At 35.1% G+C, this 27,416-nt stretch overlaps 1 protein-coding gene and 1 long non-coding RNA gene across 2 annotated transcripts in view; one reads left to right on the top strand and one right to left on the bottom strand.

Moving 5' to 3' along the window:
- LOC108215264 (uridine/cytidine kinase UKL1, chloroplastic) overlaps positions 1–27,416 on the bottom strand; it is a 56,290-nt gene that overhangs the window by 15,383 nt on the left and 13,491 nt on the right. The gene's annotated exons all lie outside the window — the stretch shown is intronic.
- On the top strand, positions 11,287–14,574 carry LOC108213904 (uncharacterized). The gene is made up of 4 exons (XR_010290582.1): positions 11,287–11,397; positions 11,517–11,547; positions 11,698–12,328; positions 14,341–14,574. It is a non-coding gene; the product is annotated as an uncharacterized LOC108213904 (long non-coding RNA).

Here is a 27,416-nt window from a genome sequence, read left to right as displayed (position 1 = left end):
AGAGGACCTTAGGGTCTGAGACTATCTCCCCTTGAAACCCAGCCTACCCTGCGATCCCTACCATGCCTGCTTAGCCCCCGACGAAGACACATGTCTTCCATCCGTAGGAACACCTGTCAACGCACCTCTTAAGACTACATTCTTGCAAGGACCGGAAGCAATGCAAGGACCGTAGGCTATCCCTACAACCCTTAAGCTAATCCCACCTTGCCCCCGCTGGGTCCCACACAAAGACACTGTAGCGTAGCAAGACGACACGTGTCATCCTCCCAAAATAACACCCATCCTTCCCTTCCAGCTCACCTATCTGCCTGTTGTAATTATCTATATTAATCACCTACTCTAGTAATAGAATAGCCAAGGTGTCTCAAAGAGAGGGAAAGAGGAAAAGATGACTCAGGAGGAGAGGGAGTATAAAAGGGAAAGAAAGAAGAGAGAGAAAGGGGGAGAAGAATGAAACTCCATACACACATATACATAAACACAGGAACGGCTCTCCCATTCTGGAGAGAGAGAGAAAGGGACAGAAACCAAGTCCATCAAATTGGCGCCGCCGCCGGGGAACGAAGAACAAAACCCGTGATAACTTACCACCAACAGCTAAAAAACAACGACCAGAAAAGAAAGAACCCTAACCCTAACCATGAGTGAAAAGTCAACTAACCACAGAATTACGATTACAACTATTACTACCAATACGAAGCCCAGCAGAAATACCTTCAAGAACAGATGGACAACTTGGCTGCCCAGATGGCCGCCAATTACTATGGCATGTACCACCCACCGTATATACCTTCTGAAGCATCAGGATCTCAAACTACCCGATTCCCCACATCTTCCTCACATGATTGTCCACTATCTCCCTCTTTTGAGACAGAAGAAAGGAGCTTCCATAGATCGGTTCGCTCCTCCTCGAAATCTCGCAGCTCGACGAGCTCCAAAAGCCGTCTTCAGAGAACCCCCTATGATCGTCGTAGCTCCCAACGCAGGCACAGAAGGAGATCCTGGTCGCCCAATCACAGACGCCGGCATTCACCTACTGTTGCTGTATTACAAACCCCCCCCCAAATCGGCCAACGTACGTAGCCTACCATCGCTACGGCCCTACAGTGGATAGCCCACATCCACAGCTCCCTTGCGACTGTGGATCTCGCTACTTCACCACCCGGCCAACGTACGTAGCCTACCATCGCTACGGCCCTACAGTGGATAGCCCACATCCACAGCTCCCGTGCGACTGTGGATCTGGCTACTTCACCACCCGGCCAACGTACGTAGCCTACCATCGCTACGGCCCTACAATGGATAGCCCACATCCACAGCTCCCTTACGACTGTGGATCTGACTACTTCACCACCCGGCCAACGTACGTAGCCTACCATCGCTACGGCCCTACAGTGGATAGCCCACATCCACAGCTCCCTTGCGACTGTGGATCTGGCTACTTCACCACCCGGCCAACGTACGTAGCCTACCATCGCTACGGCCCTACAGTGGATAGCCCACATCCACAGCTTCCCTGCGACTGTGGATCTGGCTACTTCACCACCCGGCCAACGTACGTAGCCTACCATCGCTACGGCCCTACAGTGGATAGCCCACATCCACAGCTCCCCTGCGACTGTGGATCTGGCTACTTCACCACCCGGCCAATGTACGTAGCCTACCATCGCTACGGCCCTACAATGGATACCCCACATCCACAGCTCCCTTACGACTGTGGATCTGGCTACTTCACCACCCGGCCACCATACGTAGCCTACCATCGCTACGGCCCTACGGCTCTCTTATTTAAAGTATAAGATTTTTTGAAGTTGGAAATCTGTCAGCTATACAACTAAATAATAACTAAAAATCTCTTTGCATCGCCCAGTGAGTATGTATTCAAATTTTTGCAATCAAAAGGTGATAACCCTTCCTCCCGAACACAAGAAATAAGTAACTATTTACAAAGTAACAAAAACAAACCCCAAAACAGTTGAAGCTCAGTATTAAACATCTGCATATGTTCAGCTTCTCACTGTCCAGACTTTCCATAAAATTTAGCATAAACTTTCTTAGTTTGATACACAACTATCGAACTTAACACAGATGCGATCAGGCAGAGTACTGTCTTTTATCTGCAAACCCAAAACGGGGATGTTCTTCGCCATGTTCGTATATGCAGTTCACCACCCGGCCAGCATATGTCGCCTACCAATGCTACGGCCCTACGACTCCCTCATTCTAACGCTTATTTCAATCACTAGACCATATCGCCCTAACAGACATCACCCATGGAGTAACCTCAAAGATTACTCCAGTTTTCGAAGGGCCCGACACATTATTAAACACGCGGCTCCATTTTTTATTCCACGGCACACTAAATCGTCACGACATTAAATCACTACAGGGTTAACTATTGCAAGAAGCCTACGAAAACACGCTAATCAAGCCCCATCTATGGCCTTGAAAACACGACAGTCATTTCAAGCTCAAAGAATGGACACAATTACAAGATCACTTTTATTTTTAGAAACAAACATGATGAGATTAAAGAAGGCCACAAGGGTTTGACTTTTAACCTAGGCACATTTTTCATTTCCAGGAAACAAACAAGATATGATATGACGAAAGAATAATTTTGAAGCATAAGTCTCGCATAATATTTCTTAAATAGAACATCTGACATCTGCATTCGAAAATATCCCAGCATAAATCATCTTCGATACAAAAAACAGAATTCAAAATACAAGTCATCAACTTGTCCCCCAAAATGCAGGATAAACACATAAATTGTCCAGGCAGTAAATATTAAACAAAACAAAACAGTTTCAACCACCAACACACGACAAAGGAATCACTGAAAACCTCTTCGGCCTTCAGGTCCACTAGCTCCTCAAACTCTTCAAATTCCTGAAAGTTTTCCACAGCGTCCTTGTATGTGATAACTGCATCCTTCTCCAACTTTTCTGATTTTCCCTTTCCTTTACCCCTTACAATTTCCTCCACCTTTCGCTTTTCACTAACAACGAGCAACTTACCACGAACTAGTTTACCTATAGAGACTTCATCGCCTGACATGTCCCCCTCTCCATCAAACCCCACCGAAATGCTCCCACTTTCCGAACTATCCCCTTCCGATTCGTCTCCCACGCTACTAAAACAAAAGGATGCTTATCAACAACCTTCACCAACAAGATCTTCCCGTCCCCCCCCCAAGAAGATCCACCGAAAGGAAAAACACGAAGGGCCCTCCTAAAGAAGGCCCCCTCACTACGAGGGCAAAATGATAGACCAAATATCAATCCCATAGCCAAGCCGTAAGAAAGACACGCCTCTTGAGGCTGCCTACTTGTAAGGATCGTAAGCCCCGTAGGATCCTTCCTGACCGTAAGCCCCGTAGGGTCCCTCCTGACCGTAAGCATCATAGGGGCCGCATCATTTCCCAACGGAAACCCCAAACTGGGCCCCACAATATTACACAGTGGGCTAGCAAGGCAACACCTGTCTCCCACTCTCTGACTCACCTGCCTGCCTGTTCCACTTATTTATCCTGGTCACCTACTCTAGTTATAGAGGAGCCAAGGTGTCAAGAAGGAAAGAAAAGAAAAGAATGACCACACAACCTTACGGGTTTGACCAAACAACCAACATACGTAACCCACCTTCGCTACGGCTCTAAGGTTCATCGCAACCCAGACAACCCTACGGCTCTAATCCAACGGCCAATCACTACGGCTCTAAGGTTCACTACAGCCCCCAGGCCTTACCCAAATACCTAACATGCATAGATTACCTCCACTACAACTCCTTGATTATACAAAAGTAACTTAAAGATTACTCCTTCCATCGAGGACAGTATGACAATTCCACCAGTTTAACATGATTTCAATAAGATCAACCAAATCAGTTTAAATATAAAAACATCCTAATGAAATGGTTACACAAACCATATGGGACAAAGTCATAAAACAAAATAGTCAAAATAGTTGATACACCATCACGAACTCATAAAACAAAAAGTTAAAATAGTTATGGACGACTGGATCCACCGCATTCCCCACCCCCACAAAAGTGATGCAGTCATTAAAACCTTCATGGTGATACCCAGCCTTCAAATTCACCAACTCTTCGAACTCTTTCGACTTTTGGTATTTCTCAACAACATCCTTGTACGTGATAGCCACGTCCTTCTCCTTCTTTTCTAGAGTTTCTTGCACACCTTTTGCAACTTCTCGATATCCAAACACAGAAGAGATGTATTTTTTACCTCCTCTTCGAGAGCCTTCTCTGGAGAATGTAGTTTCTCTTCCAACCCCATCACTTTGTTCTTCTCAGCATCGAGCTCCCCAGACTTACTCGTTAAAACCCCTTTCAACTCCTTCACCCGCCTCGCTCCTTCAGCTCTCTTCGTCTCCTATACCCCAGCTTGGGAAGATCCGGCAATCGCCATGTCAAACCTTTCGCCGAAAATGCAGCTGAAGCCCTCCTTGCAACATAGTTACGTCCCCGCTAGGAATGACCTCCATCACCTCTTCCTTGTCCGGAACTATAAAGACTTTCTTCTCCGAAAAGGCCAAGGGACCAGCCCGCTGAAGCCCCTTGGTGCTTCCCTCCGGAGCCTCCATCCTTGTTCTCCTAAGAGAAACATGCCTCTCCCCAACATCCGACCCCTGAACCGAGGCTTCCGCCCCCTCAGAGATAGTGCCTTTCTCCCCTACTCAATGTCGCTAAGGCATTCATCCTTGTCACTATCCCCTTTCAATGCCCGCTTTTGGGCCAAAAGAAGTACCATGGCCTTATTCATCCCAACTGGGTAAGACTGGTCTTCAAGCAATACTGAGACAACACAACCGAAGCCTCCTAAAGAAGGCTCCCCCACCACGAGGGCAAATGATAGACTCAAAAATCGACCCTTGCTAGAGGACCTTAGGGTCTGAGACTATCTCCCCTTGAAACCCAGCCTACCCTGCGATCCCTACCATGCCTGCTTAGCCCCCGACGAAGACACATGTCTTCCATCCGTAGGAACACCTGTCAACGCACCTCTTAAGACTACATTCTTGCAAGGACCGGAAGCAATGCAAGGACCGTAGGCTATCCCTACAACCCTTAAGCTAATCCCACCTTGCCCCCGCTGGGTCCCACACAAAGACACTGTAGCGTAGCAAGACGACACGTGTCATCCTCCCAAAATAACACCCATCCTTCCCTTCCAGCTCACCTATCTGCCTGTTGTAATTATCTATATTAATCACCTACTCTAGTAATAGAATAGCCAAGGTGTCTCAAAGAGAGGGAAAGAGGAAAAGATGACTCAGGAGGAGAGGGAGTATAAAAGGGAAAGAAAGAAGAGAGAGAAAGGGGGAGAAGAATGAAACTCCATACACACATATACATAAACACAGGAACGGCTCTCCCATTCTGGAGAGAGAGAGAAAGGGACAGAAACCAAGTCCATCATGTATCATCTAGGGTTGGTACTATGGCAATTGTCACTTGGAAGGTAGCGAAGAATATTTGGTTTATACACATCATTTACATGCATCATCATACATGTAATACTGGAAATAGTTGTGAAATTTAATATTCAAGCTTATGTAATTTATAATATGCTAGTAGTTACTTGCAGCTGTGTCAATGCTAAGTATATATAGTAAAATTTTGTGTGTAAGAGAATAATGTACCGTCTTCTACCTTCTCATCTCGACGTACAATATTGCAACGAAAATACTGTTTAATTTGTTTGCAAAGTCCTTCCATTTTTTATTTTCAACGCCGATATTTTAATATCTTTGTCATGTCGACAAATGTCTAGTTGAAAATGTAGGGATTTACGCGCTCTCCACTCTATCGATGATTATTTAAGTTTAGCTATTTGGACGTATAACAGAACCTGGAAGAGGGGAAGAGGTCACATAACTAATTTGATAACGGTGAGTTTTTCACACGATTTATTTGTTAATCTCACAACATATTAGTTACATATTAAAAAAAACATTGAAACAACTATCTTATAGTCTTGAGCGGAATATATTAATCATATATAATATACTCACAACGTGGTAAGTTTTTAAAAGTATAATTAGTTGGGTGACAAGAAAAATTTACTTTCCCGTTTTGAAATTTGAATTATTGCACAATCATCTTGGACGAATATAGTTCTACAACAGTTGAAATATTGTAATTAATTTTTAATTATTTGTTTAGAAAAAAGTAATGAAATTTTATCTTTTAATTTATTAATTAAATATTTAATAAATAACACACTTAATATATATATATATATATATATATATATATATATATATATGTATATATGTATATGTATATGTATATATGTATATTGTGTATGTATACAGGTGTTCTCTATTCCCATATATAAAGTGGTTCGATATGAAGTGACCCATAGTTTGAGACATTATATTCTAAATATTATATATTTATTAATCAACAAAAATATATATTATTAAAATATTTATCATTTAGCGCACAACTAAAATAACAGGTTATAAAAATTAATAAAAAATAATGAACTAAGTCCAAAACTCTTATAATCATGATCCCAAGGAATAATCGACCACGTAACTATATTATATTTACCACCAAATTATTAATACCTTAATAATAATATTATATTTTTAAGGAATTATAGTTCATTTTCTCGAAAGAAAAGAAAATCATAACATAAGAAATTATATTATAATTAGTTTTTCGAATTATATATATTTATTAATTATAATATATTTTAGAAAAAATATTATAATTTCATGAAATGAGAAAATAATAACTGAAATATTTTTTTGTAAAATCTAAGATGGATATAGTATAACAATCTTGATGTTGTATTTTTCACGCGGCGGGGTTTAGATGACTCAAACTGCTCATATACTTTGTTGCATTAAAATACTTTTGATTAACTAGATTGATAGGTTAACATTATCTGCTTCATAAATAACAACAATTTGCACCTATCACTGGGGAGCTTAACTGTACTCATAGAAGTAGTGTTTGTAACACTGTACGGGTCAATGTCTATTTAATTTGGCGATGTGAAAGCTTGAATGGATACTTCGTATTGTTTTCTCTATCAACGAACAATGAATTAAAACTCCAGATAAGTAAATACCGTGGAGACTAGAGACCATGGTTGTGGTATAAAAAAATCAATAAGTTCATAACCTGTTTGTTCAACATTAACGAATATATACGAGTTCTTGGACTTCTTCTTTCCGCATATTTATATGACTTTATTTTAAATTTAAGCTAACTTTTTAATTATATATTACAAAACAAACCTATTTTCGATCGCGGAATATCAGACGAAAGTTATTTTAATCAAAAATACAAGCAATCAAAATCAGCCCTACAAAAATATTAGAAGTCAACATATTGAATCGAAAATAAAGACGTTTGAATTTAGCCGGTTGAAAATAAATTAAATTTGGACGGGCTGTTTTGGCTATTCGAATTTTTTCCCTCTTTTTTCTTGCTCAAACCTTCTTTCCTCTGATAACCGTTTCCTCAATTAATATCTTTCACCTCTTACCCCGATTAATCTCTCTTTCTTTACTCCCAAAGTTTCTGAATTTCAAATGGAGTCTTCATAAAACATCAAATAAGTACTTTTTTTTAATTAATAATCTATATATATTTATTAATTATTGTGATAGTAGCATTTTGTTTCATATATATATTTATAAATTTTTAATGTTTCTATAGTTGTGATAAATTTGTACATAGTTGTAGCACATTTTTGTTAGTGTGTTTTTGTTGAAATGCATATAAATAAACTCGATGTATGTATTTACTGTAGGGGGCATCCAATCGTAGTTGGACTAGTCTTGATCGATTTAATGAATCAAAATATTTAACGAACAAATATAAAAATGGTGTTGATGATTCATTAAATTTGCCTTTCACAATCTTCGTAAAAAAAATGATGGGCTTATTAAGTGTCTGTGTGGAAATTATAAGAATAATGCTTATAAGACTCCTATTAGTGTTAAACATAATTTTTATGTATGACATGAATATAAGAATATGTCATGGACTGCATATTGGGAGAAAATAAAACATATAACATGAATCTCTATTTATACTGCATCATAACACATATTAATATATTACTTGCTGGTAAAATATATATGTATAAAAAATATATTAGAAATGAATCAGGTTTTATGACCTCATTCTCCAACACACAAGTTCTAACACTAATATACATATTAACTCAGCGGAGAATAGTCCTTTCCCCACTTCTAGTGAAGCTGTATCTCACCCACATCTAAGTTGTGAATGTTCAATAGATAAAATAATTCGAAAGATAAATAGCAATACACTTATTAAGGGTATCCAAATTAAAATTAAATTAAGATTTATAAATTAATAATGTATAAAAATATTTTTTGATTTTCAGAAGTCGGGTTTTTAAATTCGGCCAAACACCTCTAAACTTAATATAAAAGCTCATAAAAATTTGGATAGACATCTCGAAACAAAGATAAGAGGACGTCATCTTTTTAACAAAAAAAATCGCCGATTTCTTACTCAGACACTCACTATATTATGTATATATACATTAGGAAAAAATGTTAATTGGAAAATATTAATTTATCTTTTATAATATAATAATATTTTTAACATCTATGATTAATTAATATTTTACTCTGTATTGTATTCTCTATTTTAAAAATCTAGTTTACTACTTAAAAAATATTCTAGAAATTTATATTTTCCTAAATTTAATTATGTCAAAAATTTGTATATATAATATAAATATTTATTTCTAATTGTACTAAAAATAATATATAAGAATTTTTTTTACATCAGGCCTATTTCTAAATGAATATAGATATTAAATAATGGTTTGACGGATTGTTGGTGGATGTGCTAAAAAGCCTTTTCATTTCAAAATATATTTTATCAGGCCTAATTTTATCTAAACATGTTTAAGTATTATTATCTAAAATCTATTTTGATATTTTATTTTTAAATCTATTTGAACATATATAAGTATTAAAAAATCTTGTATTACTTTAATAAATTTATTAAATAAATCCTCAATATAAAATTTTGTGTATGATAATATCAAAAATTTGCAAAAATGGCATATTTTTTTCATACAAGCAATAAACGTTCCACTAATGAATGAATCCTTTCAATCTGAGTGGCCTGCTCTATAATAACTACTCCCTCCGTCCCACCCAATTCTTTACATTGGGTTTGGGCACGGAGGTTAAGAAATATGTATAAAGTAGTGGAAAAGAGAAGGAAAAGTGGGTGAAGTAGTGGGACCCATTGATTTTTAATATATAAAAGGGAGTTGGTGGAGTAAAAGTAGTGTGAAAGGGAAGAAAAAGTGAGAAAATGGTGGGACTCATTAACTATTTTAGGAAAGTTTTGTGATGTAAAGAAATGGGTGGGACGGCCAAATAAGGAAACCGTAAAGAATCTGGTGGGACGGAGGGAGTATCAAGTATTTGCCAATACATAGATATCCTTTATTCTGTGTTGAAACTTCGTTAAATTATAAAAGTAGGTATGAAATCACATCGTTCGTTCTTGATAAAGTTTGTATTATTACCATAACCTGCAATATCTCATTTAAGAGATCTCCCTATTCAAACATATATAATTTTACTTAAAAATGGTTGATAATTAACTATACTATGAACTGAGTTGCTAGTCTCGTTTGCAAAGGTGCTCTTAAACAACTCAAGTTAGAAAAAATTGACTACAAGCACAACGACAAACAGGATCTTAGGATGTCGTAAGTTCTTTATTATAATATTTTTAAAATTAGAAAAACTTCCAAAATTTTGAGTAAAAGATAAATTTAAACTTACGACGGAAATATATGTCGTAAGTTTAATTAAGTTTAAGTTTTCTCCGAAACTTGCGGCGGACGTTCATAATAGATTTCGTTGGTAGTTACTTTATGACGGAAAGTTGTGTCATAAATGTGAAACATACGACCGATTTATTGTGTCGTCGTAAGGTTAGCTATTATTTTCATGAAATTGTGGGTCTCACTAGATAAAACTTACGACACTTGATCATACTTACGACGCAGGTGAAAAATTGTGAACTTTTTTTGAACTTACTATATTTTGATCATAATATAATATATAAATTATAAATTGTGATTTTTTTCCAAACCTAATACTTGAACTTACTACTTTATCAAAGTAGTATCATTCTTAAAGTAACATTTACAAAAAGTATGATAATAATTGCTTAAAACAGATAGCAAGACACTATATTGTGATTATTAAATTTTATATATAATTAACCGTATATTATTGTATAATTCTTAATATATCTGTAACACGTCTTTTTTGGCCACACCATCTGTCATGGTGAATATACAATTTCTCAAGAAAGTCTTACAATCTCATTTTAGAAATTCTTCATTTTTGTTCAACACTAGAAAGATTAAACGAAAATGACCTATCCACCGTCATCCAAAATACTTAAAAATTTGCATTATTTCAATTTTTAATCAAGCAGCTAAAGCCTAAAGTATGTACAGATATACATTTTTAGTAAAAGTATATGACAAGCAAAGAATTTTTGTTGCAAGTGAGAAAGATAAGACGCACTTCTCGGAAATATACACCCAGATGTTCGGAAACATTCCAAGTGGATAAAAATGAAATTATTACAAAAAATATCGTACAGAGAAGAAAGAGTGTGAGAGACAGGTGAATCTGCAAAAATTTAAATAATCAAAACTATTAGGAGTACCACTATTTCATCTAAATTAATCTATGCAGACATAAATACATGGAACTTTCCATTCTAGCTTGTATAATTTATAAATTAAAAATCTACGAAAAGTTCCTGAAACGTTTTGACATGAGCAAGGAGGTTTCGCTTGAAAACTGCAGAGGCAATTAGTTATTTAGTTGTATATCTATTCTTGATTTCTATTATCAATTCAAAATTAATTTGTCCATCCATTCATTCATTTTTAAATATTTAAGCATTATAAGAATCCTGATAATATTTAAGTTATAAAAAAATTTTTAAATTTGATTTAAAATATAAAAACTAGGGTTATTTTCCTGTTACCATCAAATTTAGTCTGATACGCGTACTTTGAATTCTTTGTTATTCAAAATACAAACTTTTCCACACTGAGGATGAACAAAAGTATACACAACAGTTATTTAATTTGATTAGTATAGTAAATTGCACAATGTCAACCGTCTAGGATACTAGAAACCTGGTACCAAACATATCGTTGTACTAAACGTATCGCTATACTAAATTTTTTTAGTATACAGTGTTAAGTAAAAACCTAGAAGTTTCATTTACAAAAACAACACCAAACGCGGCCATAAACTCTATATATAGATCCCTTTATTCTTTGCTGTTTGTATATTCAGATCTGGCTGGTCTAGGTTTGTGGTATGTGTTTCTCCTTACAGTCAAGTTAGTTCATCTAGTCGATGAATATCATCTCCAAACGTACTTTACAGATAATAATCTCTCTTTACAATTATTAATTCTTTTTCCCTTTTTTGCAGATAATAATTTAGCCGGTGTCATCCGTAGCTGGTAAGCTTTGAAGCAGTCCTGTGTTTGATTTGTGATATTATAGTCCCAGAGTCTCTCTTTAACTGACTTAGTTTTTAACTAGTTGGGCACGCTACTTTGAATTTATAACACATCTTGACTTGTTTAATCAAATCCAATTAATGCATGCAGGGGTCCAGACTGAATCGGGTCGGGTCTAATATCGCCACCCCTGTTACATTCCATGGCGTTGCGGTTTGTTAATGCTTCCGGACGCAGAGACTCACTTAATCTCCATCTCCAAGCTGGTGCAGGGAACTCAAACTGCGACATATGCGAGTACGCAATCCACGGCCAGTGCTACAGAACAGCGGGTCACGAGTATAAAATTTGCCGCACATGTTTTGATATATTTGTACAACCCATCTCAGACTCAAATAACCAGCTCGATTCGGCTCCACAATCCGTGAAGCAGCTGGTCTCTTCCAATGTGCATATGAATGTGTACAATGGGATGAGTCACAGCCTTTACAACGACTTGAGGGGCATGAACCTGACATGCAATATGTGTGGACGTGCCGGAAATAGGGCTCGGTGGGCATACGTTAATACCTACAACAGAAGTGTTTATGCATGTCATATTACGTGCGTGGTGCAGAAAATGGGAGCGAATCAGAGAGATGATTATTTTAATTACGAGACCAATCCGTTTTGGAAAGCTGTGGGGAGACTTAGCTTAAAAGCACTTCAGGAACTAGCGAATCTGGCGCCCTTTCCGTTTAACTCCGGAATCAGTATTATGCTCATGTTGACGGCTTACAAGGTATTATACATTTATACTACTACTACCCTGATGAAACATATATACAGGCACGCAAGCTATCAGTTACCAAAATGGAAAGAAACAGAAATTAAAAATATATAGAATTTGTTAGAAAATTATTCGGTACACTAAACACAACCTAAATTATTTGGTCAGTTTGAATGAGAATTAACCTTAATCCTCTCCTCTATGAAAATTTGTAGTAGTGATTAGATATTTTTGAGTATTTTTTAAGATTTAATTGTATCTTGAACTCTTTAATAAACTTTAAATCAAATTATAAGTTTTTTATGTAAAACTAATAAATGATCAATTGTAATTATTTCTTGAACTCTTTTTATACATAAAAATCAAATTATGATTTATTTTTGGAAAAAAAAAACTGAGTTATATATAGAACAATTTTGTACACACTATAAAATACTAATATAACAAATTAGTGTTTATTAATTTTGTAGGGAGCTAGAGTCAAGAGATGATTAATTAAAAGTTCGATTTTTCTAAGTTATGCTCGGAACACACAATAACAATTACTTAATTTTTTTTAATAATGAATCTTTTATGCATAAAAATTTCCTTCAAATCTGAATATAATTTAGTTATTATTTTATGTCAGGGAAGAAAAACCCTCTCAAATTTTTAAATTTTCTATCTGACTGGATCCAACTAAAATATTTAACTAAAATTTTATATTTTCCCCTCAAAACGGGAGGCGTGTTTAGTTAATTATTTCATTCTTTAATTAATGCAAGCTAAGTAAAATATCCCATTTAATATACAGTTCACCCGGAAATTTCCCGTCTATTATAAATATGCATATTAAGAATTATTTATAGGCCAGCTTCTAGAAAAAAACCAAGAACTTAGGGGTCGTTTGGTTCGCCGGGTGGTATGGGGTTGGAATGAGGAATCGGATTAAGATGGTATGGGTTTAAGGTATCATATCTGATATCATGTGTTTGGTTGTGTTCTGGAATCAATATATTCAAATTTTTAAAAAAATTATATTATTAATTAAAAATTAAAAAAATATTATAATATTACTCCCTCCGTCCCCCTCAATTGTTTACATTGGAGGGGGACACGGAGACCAAGACAATGTATGAAAAATGAGTAAAATTAGATGAAAAGTGGATAAAGTGGTGGGACCCATCAATATTTAATAATAGATTTGAGATAGTGGAGGAAAGTAGTGGGTGTAATAGTAGTTTTTATTGTTAAATATGAGATAGTGGGGGAAGATAGTGGGTGTAATGATGAAAAAACTTACTATTTATAGTAACGTAAAGAAATGAGAGGGACATCCCAAAATAGTAACTGTAAAGAAATGAGAGGGACAGAGGGAGTATATTTTTGCATCATTGATAATTGTCGTATTAAAAATTAATATTTAATTATTGAAATAAAGCCAAAATATCGGAAATGAAATTGATTCCCATACCCCATCTGATACCCACCTCCTCCCTTGGGTATCAAAAACCCATACCTTGGGGGTTTGAGGTATGGGTTTGAAGATTTAATTTTTGCAACCAAACAGCAGGTATGGGTTTGGAATGAACAAAACCCATACCTGATTCCAGATCCCCGTCAACCAAACGATCCCTTAGTGGTTTTATAATTATATTTTAAATATTGATTCTTTGGGGACGACCCATTATTTATATTCTTCCAAAATAATGTATGTTCGTATATTTTTGTATACAAGCATAGTTCACTATGTTAACTTTCTCATTTCAAATATGTTCGGATTAACTTATGGAGTATATATCGTCTATACTAATTAACCAGTACATCTTGAAATTCTGCTTCTAATAACATCCCTTAAATCCTCTGATACAATATTATTAATGCTTAATGGACTAATCAGATGACAATTAGTAACTTTATGTTAGATGTTCTGCATGCATGAGTAAAATGAATAACTATATTTCCATCACGATTTTGTCAATATCAACTATTTTATGCAAGATTAATCATATAATAATGTTTAATATTAATCCTGTCAATTCCAGGTTCACACCAGGACTTGATTGTGCACTGCACTCATGGAGGAAGTTACAAGTTATGGCTGTATAAGAAATTTCTTCTATTTTGGGTTTTCATATATATTATATTTTTGTTATCGGTTTCTTCTGGGATTTCTAGCCTTCTTTGCCCAGATGTATTTTCTTTTTTGAAGGCAAAAAAAGTGAGATTAACATTTTTTATGTATAATTATTGTTTGATAAGATTTGAATTTTCTAGAAGTGATAGAGATACTATTTGACAGTGGTAAAGCTATATGAAAAGAAACCTGAACATTAAGTGCGTACACTTAGGGATATGACTGATGGCAGGTTTAGTGAACGCTCAAATGATCCCTCCAGTTGCCTCTTTGATGAGCAGGAAAAATTTCAAATGGAGTCTGAGAAATGGGACTCAAATCTTGTTTTGGGAAGATTGGTGGTGTGAAGACGAGCCTCTCTGTAGCAAATTTAATAATCTCTATTCTTTGGCTTTTCAGCAACACTTATCAGTCAAGGAATTTCTGTATTTGTGGGAGACAAACCGGAATAGTTGGAATCTGTGGTTGGCAAACCCTTTAAACTCATTAACAGGCGAATATGAGGGTTTAGTAAAGGTTATGGAGTCCATCTCTTTAAAAGAAGGAGACGACATACTTCTATGGGACCATGCACATGGGCAATTCAGCACGTCAGAATGTTACTTGGAAGTGAGTAAACTCAGTAATTTCCCAACCCTTGATAAACGATTCTGGGATCTAATATGGTCAGTCAAGGCACCTCCCAAAATTCTCTATTTCTTATGGCGCATCCAGTGGAATATAGTGCCCACCAGAAACTTTCTCAAACACAGAATTAAAGGACTGATAGATATTTGTCCTTGGTGTGGCCTACATCCTGAAACTTCCTCGCATCTCTTCTGGGAATGCGAGTTATCGACATGGGTATGGGATTTCATCAGTGCCTGGTGGAGTTTTCCGTCACTTAAAAGCCATAGTGCTTCTTTTTCTTTATCTAGACTACTTCTTTTTAAAGTAAGTGCTTCGTCTAGACGCATCTGGCAGTTGGTGATAGCAGCAGCACTGTGGTCGCTGTGGCTCGCTAGAAACGAATTGGTTTTCTCTAAAGTCAGAGTAGAGAGGCATGTCCTCATCGAACTACTTTACATTCGAATATCAAAATGGGGGAAAGCCTCAGGTCTGTTGGAATATGGTGACACTCCGCTATGGAAAGTGCATCCTCAAGGGGCGATAGCTTTACATACTTTTAAGGTAGGTAACAATTTCTGGAGGCATAAGAGACAATGTTTTGATGTGGTCTGTGCAGTAGACGGTGCATGGGGACTAATAAGTGAAACAATGTATGGAGGTGGTATAGGAGGAACCATTCATGACAATAAAGGAAGCCTTATTCTTTCTTTTTCTGGCCCAGTTCATTCTTCTAGCCCAATATCTGCAGAAATTGAAGGAATACTTTTTCTTTTTCAATGTCTCAAGCACAAATGCTTCCACGATAAAAGAATAGTGATTTGTTCCGACTCGGTTGTGGCGGTAAATGCTTTTAACAAAGGTCTACATTTCGAATTTCCTGCCATAGCTACATCTTTCCATTTTCAGTCGCTTATAAATACCACTATTTTCATCCAGTTTGTCCCTCGTCTTCTAAACCATAATGCTGATTCACTAGCAAAAAAAGGCCTAGCCAGGCCTTCCATGGCTGCCCACTGGACAGTGTTTGGCCCATAATCCCGAACTGGCTCCATTTGCAGCTTTGGTCCACTTTGTTTCTAGAGCGAGTTGCAACGTCCTATACTCAGTATGTGATTTATATGTTGTATATGCGTGTGCTAGAAGCCTCTTGGAAAAGAAATCTGGAGGCAAATCTATCTCAGACCTGTTTTCTGGCTCTAGACCTGCAACATATCTTTTCTAGGGGGAAGCTTCTGACTAGTACGGGTAATTTCCAATGGTCATATATATTACCCAACGTTCTCTTGCATGGGCATGACCGTTTTTTCCTAGGTTGTAGAGTTTCTCTGACTCCATCTTTCAAATTCGCCGTCAAATACAGAAAAGTTTTCTCTGGCCTCGCGCAATGCATGTATATATCAGACCTCCTATAGCATTGTGCCCCATTGTCTCTACTAGCTCATATCTCTTCTTCTTTTCACTTCTCTGGCTCTCTTTCATTGGTTTAAGCTGGTCCTTCAAACATGGAGTCTTTCTGGGAAGTTCCTGATGAGAATTTTGTCAAAATCAATGTGCATTGTGTGATAGCTGAGCAGCAAGCACCAAATGGAGTTGGTAATCTCAAAGCGGTGGGTGTAATCATCCGAGACTCCAAGGGCGAGGATCTTTGGAAAGCTTTTGGCACACTCTCAGGTTTAACTGAAGAACAAGCAATCATGACTGGATTGCAAGCTGCCTGTGACCATGCTATCACCAAGGAGTGGGACTTAACTCACATCGAGACTGTGAGTCAGCGTGTTTACGACACTATAGGCCAACAGGACATGATCATGCTGAATGATGACCAACTGGAGGTATATCGTAACTTCAACACGATATTTGCTAACAACTTTAAGGAAGGGATCACAAAAAGGAGAATTGCATGTATTCCTAGGTTCATGAATACCACAGCTGAATACCTGGCTAACTACGGGTTAGCAAACATGTCTGAGTTTGGGGAAGTGGAACACTCTGTGGGTGATTTGGAGTTTCATTTGGCTAGGGATATGGGGAGAACCCTACCCCCCCCTTTTGTGATGGGTAATCTGATCCTTGGAGATGGGGAGGTCGTTGATGGTCCTCCACCACCTCCCCTCCCTCCAAAGAAGAGGAGATTCGATCTTGTTAACACTGTTCAGATGGATAAAGGAAAAGACAAAGTGATGGCTCACTACGCTTTCGGCAACAATGGTGCACTCCGTCCGGAGGCTGTAAAAATCATTGACAGCGGCAAACTCACCTGCTATTCTGATGAGTTTGCAAAGCAGGTAATCAACCTGGATGCAGTTGTTGGTAATGGCATCTATGCAAAAGATGTGCTTCATCATGCTTTGAAGGGCACATTGCAGAAAATCATCAAGAGGCTTTATGTTACCCCCAAACCTGCAGATCATCTTGAAGAAATTAGTGGCTTTATGACAGTGGAGCAGGTTCTGGCTATGATGGGGTTGGCTCCGGATGAGGATTCGTCTTCGAAGGCATCGGGCAGTGGCGATGCTTAGTTTTATTAGATTCTCAGTGGTAGTTCTCGCATCAGCAGTATGTAAGCTATATGTATTGGTAGTTTTTGTCCCAATGTTTCTTTCTCCTTTGGCAGCTTCTGGTTTGCTGCAAATAGTCTGGTAGGTTGGTTTAGGCTATCTTTTGTTTTAGAAACTCAGGGACATTAGATGATGTACTGCTATTTTATTATATGGTATTTATTTCCGCTTTTCAAAAAAAAAGGTTTCATTTTATTTACTACAAAATGTCACCATACAAAATGGGCCGGGTTCAACAGTAAGGAGAAGGATAAGGAAAAAACACTTCTAGTACATAAGAATTCGCGGGGCGCCAATCTTATGATGGAAATCAAGTATCCGTCGTCCCATAATTGGAAAAAAAAATTCGCAAGTACCAGTTCAACGGATGTTGGATGTTGTTTTACGGGATCTTACGACGGAGCAAATATTCCGTCATAACACTTTATCGCGGAAAGAACATAGTCCGTCGTAAATTCTATGAATTTAAAATTTTTAAATTCACCAACCATAATCAATGTCATCCATCATATTTAAATTGGTCATTTCTGAATAATATATTTGAATGAACTGCCGACAGACTTTGTGATAATTTATCTTACAGGTTTAACAAATTTTTATCTAGACATCTATATTTATACTTGTAGCTTTACCTTCTCACTGTCACTACAACACATCTTGCTTTTTTTTACGGCCATCTTTTGACGGATTGAGGTGGAACCAAAACACTTGACGAACTATTACCTTTTGACGGACAACTTTAGATGATTCAAGGACATCCGTCCAAAGATATATATTATATTCATTTTTTTGGCGCTTAACATATCATAATTCTGAAAATTTCCACGTCAAGCCATACTTTTGACAACCAGTTGACATTCCATCTAAAGTTAGGAAAAAATGATAGATTCTATAGCATTGTCAAAAGCTCCATAGGCTTAAAAATTTAAAATGTTCAATGTTATCTGATACTTTTGATATCAATACACTCACCAATAAAAACGGATATATTTTGTAAGTATCTTTAAACAGATTGTCCATCAAAAGGATCAGCAGACTTATTCCTAATGCATTTCAAGTTTGATCTTCTTTTTTCAAAATTATTCCTTCATTCCATTTCTCCCCTTTCCAAAGTTGATGAGCTCCAACCATAACATATTCTGAATTAACGTGAGTATTATTTTATAGTCCATAATTCATTTTGTTAGTGTGTAATTTATGTTTAAATAAGTATATATCACTACAAGAAATTTCATTTTTAACGACAGAAAATTCTGTTGGCACGATATGGATTTTCGTTGGTAAATCTCTTTGCCAACGGAATGATAACAAAAACAGTTTGTTGGCATATAGCCCATCGGGAAGTTCATGCTAACGAAACAAATTCGTTACTAGATTTACCAACGAAATAACTACACATTAATAACAGATTTCTCGTTTTTTACAACAACAATATTATAACGAGCATGCCAACGGAATATATGGTTGGTATTGTTAGCGACGTTATCCCAACAAAATTTTGTTGGTACATTCAGTAACAAAAATTCTGTTGGCACATTTAGTAACGGAAGTGGACATGTTACTAACACTTTGCCAATCATTTTAGTACCAATTAAATAGCAACAAAAAACTTATAATAATTCCAGTATTTCATTATATAATACATATTCAAAATGTGGAATATCCAAAAGAACAAACCGCATAGCATTAACTTACATGAACTGTTAAAACAAAAAAAATTTCCTTGGATATTTTTATATAAGAATTAACTTACACTCGATTAATAACTTCTACCCGTATTCTACCATCCCCACTTGTGGAGCCAATATTCCAACATACACTATCATTACCAACAATAGACAATACATTAAGCGAGTTTGGATTTGATTGGACATCAGTTGTGTGTTGTCGTGACTAAGCTTCAGGTGTGTGTTGGCGTGATTGAGTACTGAGTTGTCGTGATGGAGTGGGCATGCTCTGTCTAGATTGTGAAGGGCCTTGTCTTGATTGCGTCGGTGATTGAAGTCTTGAACAACGTAAGATTTACTTCTGGAACTCTAAATACCAAAGAAAAATAAAAGAAAAGTTACTTATATAGATACAGACATTAATATGCCATATGAAAATCTCGTCAACATAGAGAACAGACCACCTCTACATATATTGCTAAAAACACCGAGCACTTTAGTTCCCATAAACCAACAAAAAAATTCTTCCAAAGTATTATCCAAGTCATATAATCAGTGATACTTAGTAATTCTAAAAGCCAAACTTAAAGTCTGCAGTCACATAATTTAAGATTACCGGTTTTTACTTTGGCCTTTTTACAACAGATCATCAACTTTGCATTTGGACAGGATATTATTTCTCTTAGCACAAGATATCAAGCCTAGAATGCATTGAAAATCCCAAATTGGCTTAACAAACTAATATAATTTAATCAGCTTTATTTCTTAGCATTGTTCAATTAGTTGATGTTGTAGTAATAGCAAAATGAAGAAGTTCATAATCAGCATAACTTTTGCTAAAAAACTGAGGTCCACTATCAAGATCATGCAGTGATACTTAAAATTGGTTTCAAAATCAAATTCTCAGTACAAAAAGACTGAAATTCCATGTTATTAACAAAAGCTCATCATATCTAGCAGGAGTTTTAAAAATTTACATTTTAAATTAATTTCAATACAACATTACTTAAATAATGTTTGGGTGTGAATGTAACAACTAATGAGACAATTTCACATATACATACAACTCTAAAGGTCCTACTATCATTGGGTCAAGGTTTTAGATAAGTGCAGATCAGATGGGTGGGTTCACATAAAAGAGTTACAGATTGATGATTACCTGGTACATTATTTGAAGAAGCTTGTATATAGGGACTTCTGAGGCCCTTGTGACTGTTTCAACCAACTTTCTCATACTCCACATATATATGTATGTCACAGATATTATTCCATTAGCTGATTACTAGTTTAAGACAGTTAAAGTGTGGAAGGTGAGATGCAGAGTCAAGTAATATAAGTATATAACAGACATTCATATAAAGTTTTACCCTAGCAAAACCATCATAACCCTCATCCTCTAGACTTGCAGCCCCATTGTGTTTCTTTGGACAAGAGAGCGGAGCAAATCCAGCAAATTTAACACCAATAGCCTCATCATCCAGCCCCTCTGTACTTTTTGCTGTAAAATGACAAAGAAATAACTATAGATTTACAAGGGTAGCGGTCCACAGCATACGGCTGCTGTGGAGTGCTTAACCAACACCCAGATTCTGGGCTGTTGGATGCATATCCAGCGGCCAGGATCATATTAAAATTTTAATATGTCCAGCGCTTTTTTAGCGCTGGACGAGGATTCCCATGCCGTTGGATGCATATCCAGCGGCCAGGACGTGGGATGATGGTTAACCAGTCCCTGGCAGCCGTATGCCAGGGACCTGATCCCGATTTACAAATAGACACAAGAAATTAAGAGACATAAAATCAAACACTTAAAACACACAGACATAAATCAAACACTTAGAACACACTTACAAAATACAGCTGATTAAAGATATCACTGCACCCCCCTTTTGTATCTCTGTGTTTTAGGGTTTTTAGTATATCCCCCTTATACATTAAGAGATGTATACATAGACAAAATACCGTTACTAGAGATGCAAGTTTTTTCATCTTCATCAACCCTTGGATTTGACCAAGCTTTTCGCCGCTTGATTCACAGTAGATTCGTGGGGAAAAATCTCAAATTAGTCACTGAAGTGAGCGTGTAGTATCGAAAGTTTTATCAAACTTAATGGGGTCTCACCCGTACCACTCTGGTAGTGGATAATGACAAGAACGTTAGTTTGACTAATTGACTTGACGGAAAGCTGATATGACAAACAGCATAAGTGACAGAATGGCAAAGTGGCCTTACGTGGCTTGTGAGTCGGGTTGTAACAGTCACATGCCATAAAAAGACAAATAGGATAAACTATTAAAGAAATAAAAAAGTCACCAGTCACCAGTCACCGCACAATCCCTCTACTGCATATTCCTTTTTCGGACGAATTTGTTTTCTAATTTTTTATCTGATTGTTATATAATTCATCTTACATATATTATATAATATACACATAACTATTATGTATGGAAATTCTATCTTAACTGAAGATTCTAATTTGTGTTTAATTTATATTTACCACTTGTTAGTATTTTCCAACCTTAATTATGGTTCTCCAAAACTCAGATTTTCTTATGATATTATGTAATTATAGTTATCTCTAAATTTGTAAGTATTGAATTAACTAATTGATTTATAAAAATATTTAAAATATTTAGATTTAATTATAAAATTATGTATCTTAAATTATTCAATAAAAAAAATACATGTTAGTTAATAAATTTGAAAAATATTAGTTTAAAAATTTAAAAAAAAAATTAAATGTATTATTTAATTTTATTTGAGGTTTTCATTTTGATTAAAAAATATTAATTTTAAAATTTTATTTCTCTAAACAAAAATATGTAATAAAAATTTCATTTCACAAAAAAATTGGTCATAAATTATAATTTTATTATTTTGACAAAATATTTAAAATTGTGCGTCGAAAATCAAAACATCAAATAGAAAAAGGTAGTTGCTTAATAAAATTGAAAAGTGGCTAAATAAAGTTAAAACTTTGTTTTAAATATATAATCAGAAAATATTATAATTACTAATAAAATATAAATAGTATAAAATAAAAATACAAAATTTATGATTTTTTCAATTTCTCAATTAATTAGAAGTCTAATGATCAGTGAACAGCGAGTACTTCCTTCGGCAACTAATAATGAAGAATCCATTGCTTTTGTTTTTGTTGTTTATTTTATTTTATTTTTGTATCTTTTTTCTACTATGGCCGTTGTAATCTGAGACACAAGCCACTCAGCCGCTCCGTTAGTTACTCTGTTCGCCACATCATTTTTCTGTTTGGTCAACCGGTCAAACTAACGGACATGTCATTATCCGTTATTAAAGTGGTACGAATGAGACCCCGTTAAATTTGATATAAGTTTTGATACTACTGGCTCACTTCAGTGACCAATTTGAGATTTTTCCCTAGATTCGTGGCCCTAATAGTCCAACTTAGTGATAATTAGAAGAAAACCTACGGATCCAATTTTGATTATTCCGTTATCTTAGATGTGAAAACGCAGAGAGGCGATGTTAGAGTAGAGACGGAAGAGGTGAGAGTAGAGAGGTGAGAGCAGAGCAGGAGGGAGTGAATTATATTTTGAGGATAAAAGTAAATAATACTTTAGTTTTGGGGGGAATTTTGCCGCGCATTTTTTTCACTTAGAAAGAAAGTGATACTTTCTTCTTTAATTATTATTTTAATATTTTTAATAACTTAGAATTATCATAAAAAATTTATTTATATTTATCTGTAAAAATATTAGATTTCGTAATATATATTATATTAAAATAAAATAAATTAGCACATAAGTATTTCATGTTTCAGGTAAGTATTTCATTAAAAGCCAAGTAATTTGACCGTATTTGACTACAAAATCCACACACGAAATAAAAGGCAATTTTCTTAAAAAAAATTTTAATCAATATTATCACGTTACAATAACATCCGTACGGTTGGATCATCTAGAATGTTTTTTCTTTGAAAATAGTTTCATGTTTCGGGAAAGTATTCGATTAAAGGCTAAGAAATTGGCTGCATTTGACTGCAAAATCCACACAACAAAAAAAGGCATTTTTTTTAAATTTATTTTAATCTATATTAACACGTTATAATAATATCCGTACGGTTGGATTGTCCAAAATAATTTTTAAAAAAATTATTTCATGTTTCGATTAGTACTTCATTAAAGGCTAAGTAATTCGACAGCATTTGACTTCGAAATCCATACACCAAATAAAAGGCTAATTTTTTTTTTTGAATTTTTTTTCCCAATATTATCACGTTACAAGAACATCTGTATGATTGGATCATCCATAATGATTTTTAAAAAAACAGTTTCATGTTTTTGGTAAGTATTCGATTAAAGACTTAGCAATTTGACCGCATTTGACTACAAAACCCACACACCAAACAAAAGACATATTTTTTTTGAAAAATTTATTTTAATTACTATAACAAGTTACAAGAATATTTGTATAGTTGGATCGTCCAAAATAATTTCTAAAAAAATAGTCTTATTTTAATTAATATTTTACTTAATATTAATATTAATACATAATTAGATCCATTATATTATTGGCCATTTTACAACCCAAATCAATTTAATCAACTAAAGCCCATTGGGCCTTAGCATTACACACATGTCAACTAAAAAGACTAGCATAGTATCCGTGTACATGCTCATGGAGCGGATCTAAAACTAGTAACCGCAACTGTTAGTATTTGCCAACGGAATATCAACGAATATAACAACAGATATTTTCGTTGCTAGTCTGTTGCCCATTCCTTGGTCTTTTGTTACTATACCATCGCGCGGTTATATTTCCTAACGGAACGTCTCGTTGGTAAATAAGCGTGGGTATTTCATTGCAAATTGGTTGGCAGAACATTGGCTAGTCAAATCGTTACAAATCTGTTGGGAACTACCAACGGATTAATTTCCCTTAGCAATTTCCATTGGCAAAAGCGATTTCTCTTGTAGTGTATATATGTATCTCTCTTTAGGTTTATCATGGGTACATTTATGAGAAAGTGTGAATCTCCAAGATATTATTATTTTTTGCATATTTATTATTTATGTAAAAGTAGATGATGAGTTTTTATCTTTATTTGGTGTAAATATATTTTTTATAAATTAAATAGTGATTCATGCATATATGTATATGTATATTATTCATGTCATATTATAGATGTCTAATAATCGTAATTATTTGAATAAACGAAGAACTAATCTCGATGGATATAATTGGACCGATGAATATTGTGAACTATCCAATTGAAAATCTACCACTTCAACCGTTAAAAATAAAAAACACTCCAACGTAGTATTCATTACATTATCTGTGTTATGAAATAATATATGTAGAAAGATAATTGAGAGAGCTAGATAAGAGAGAAAGGAGTGGATTTCATTGTATTGTCATATGGCTAATACAAATGGCCTTTATATAAGATTACAAGTGTCTGTTACAAGTAAACTCAAAGGTCTAGCTAGTGAAAAGTCAAAAGTCTAGCTACTGAAAAGCCAAAGGACATCCACATAAATATATTATTTATAACACTCCCCCTTGGATGTCCGTAAAATGAAATAATGTCTTGTTATAGCCTTCTTGGAAAAACCCTTTGGGAAAAAAACCAAGAGAAGGAACAAAAACATTTATTTCATAATGTGCACGTGATGCTGCCTCATTAAAAACCTTTCCAGGAAAACCCAGTGGGAAAAACCATGGATAAGGGAAAAAGAGTGCAGCGTGCATTTGCTCCCCCTCATGATTATATCAAATAAATATATGAGTTGATGAGCTCCTTTGTTCCAGAACTTCTCAAATATAAATGTTAAAAGTGCATTCATTGAGTTGTGTAGCTATCATCATAAGCAGTCAGTGGAGCTTTCAGATATATAGTTGATGGAGTTTCCAACCTTGTAAAATATCATAATCTTGTCATTCTGCACTGTTTTTCCAGCTTTGTCCATCTGAGATTGCCCAAGTCAAAATAGTGTGATAAGAAGTTCCTGCAACAACTTATTTTACCAAAAGAAAAACTCTAATATAATTTATTCAATATTGATCCACCATTGAAATGGGGACTTTGCTCCTGCAAAATAAACTTAAAAACCTTATGAGATATATTTGTGGATATTGAATAAACTTTCAGGATTCATACGCTTTTTGAGCGAGCAATTACTTAGCAATAAATACTATTCAAAAGCGGAAAATCAGCTTTTAATAAATTTATAATTATGTCAAATCATGTTCAATAAAACATATTTTACTTATGTACAGTACTCCAGGACCGAGAATTTCTTTCTTGCAACTGTCCACAAAGTTCAGTGTACAATATTTATAATCCTTCTGGGATTCACATATAACAAAATATCACTCATTGAGAGGTATTTTTCTTTCAATATATACATCACGAAATATTTTATCATAAAAATAATATAGATCTATTTTAATTATGAGGTGCAACTCATTTCAATGTCAACTAGAAACACATTCTAGTTTTCATTTTGCTCTGGCCAGAGACTTTATGAGTTGTCACCTATAATATGATGTACAATGATAACATGTATTTTGTGTTGGACTGCTGGTCCAAATGCATTATTCATTCTGAGGAGGGTAATGTTCTCGAGAGCTTGTTATACTGCTTCTGGCAGTTAAGTTTCTTGTAGGACAATCATGGTCAAGTGGGCATATAAGACTTAAATTAAATCATCATATATAATGAGATTGTTTGCAATCAAATAATCGTATCCACCACAAGATACTTTTTTCTCTTCATGACCAATACAAGGTCATCATACAATTATCTGAGTTTTACATTCATAATTTCTGAAACTTCATTTGTTTTCACATAAATGATCATTCATATCCCACTGCCTTGACACCTTTAGGTGTGTTAACTGCAGTTTCAAATATTTCTCTATTTTTAAGAGATAATGATTCGTAGGGCGCACTATTTTCACAACTTCAGGTGTGAGAGGACTACTGGTCCAAATAATTTTTCTTTATAATTGCCTCAATTATATCCTTTATTCTTTGGCCAAAATATATCAATATTTTCTAACAGATTCTGCTTCATGATCCTCATTATCAATAACCTCAAGTTCTATAAATATCATCGACGTCGATTCGATTTATGGTTCCATTTCATTTGGACAAGACATAATATATCTAAATTTCAATATTTTTCATTACTTTTATTTTCTCAAAATTTTCATGTATATAATCTCTTCCAGAGATCCTTCAATGTCATGTCTATAATCTCTTCCGGAGATCCTTCAAAAATTATTGATTTCTCAATCTAGCCATCATCAATTATTGCTCCTTTTCACCTCTTGTATAAGATATATATGGAACCAACTTGTCTATCACGCTTCAGGCGTTCTTTAGACATAGTAGTATCTTGAGGTTGTTATTCTGCGACATTAATATTATAGGAGCATATGTAGCCGGTGTTTGTGTCATAGTCACTATTTTTGGTCATCAAAATGAATTATCTTATGAACTTCTGGTTCATATTCTTTATTTTGAGGATCAAGATGAGGCAATGATAATTCATTCTTATATTTCTACTTTCACCGGCTATTTATTTTCTCCCCCTGATTTTGGGAAAACAAACTCATTAAATCAAGTCATAACAAATATATATTGATGATTCCAAATGCACTCGGATGTAATATATGAATCGGTCTTACTAACGTGGTGGAAAATCTGTGATGACCAAATAATTTTTTTATGATGGGGAGAGATTAAGAACAATTTGTTTATATGATGCGAATCGATAAATATGTGATACAAAATACTCAACAATTATTATGGACGAGATAATACTCATTGTGAGATTCACCAGCATTATAAGAATACATTCCAAATAACAAATCTTGCATACTTCAGGATGCAAGTTGGTAAAAACTTCGTATATTTTTCACATATCTCACTATTCAATAATATGATATTTATAACTCAGGTCATATCTTCATCTATTCATTCTCAAAGATGAAAAATCATAACTATATATTTGCTGGTGATCAATTTTGCCTTATAAGCAAATAATACATGTATCACTGAGAAGAAGAATCTACATGTTCTTCAACAAAAGTCCATATAAAATATCAATTACTATTCACATCTTTATTATTGAGATGGCATAGCTAGTCAGGCCAAACTA

This window comes from Daucus carota, chromosome 3 (assembly GCF_001625215.2).
Source record: "Daucus carota subsp. sativus chromosome 3, DH1 v3.0, whole genome shotgun sequence".
Lineage (NCBI taxonomy): Eukaryota > Viridiplantae > Streptophyta > Magnoliopsida > Apiales > Apiaceae > Daucus > Daucus carota.
This window is presented reverse-complemented; position numbering and strand designations above follow the sequence as displayed.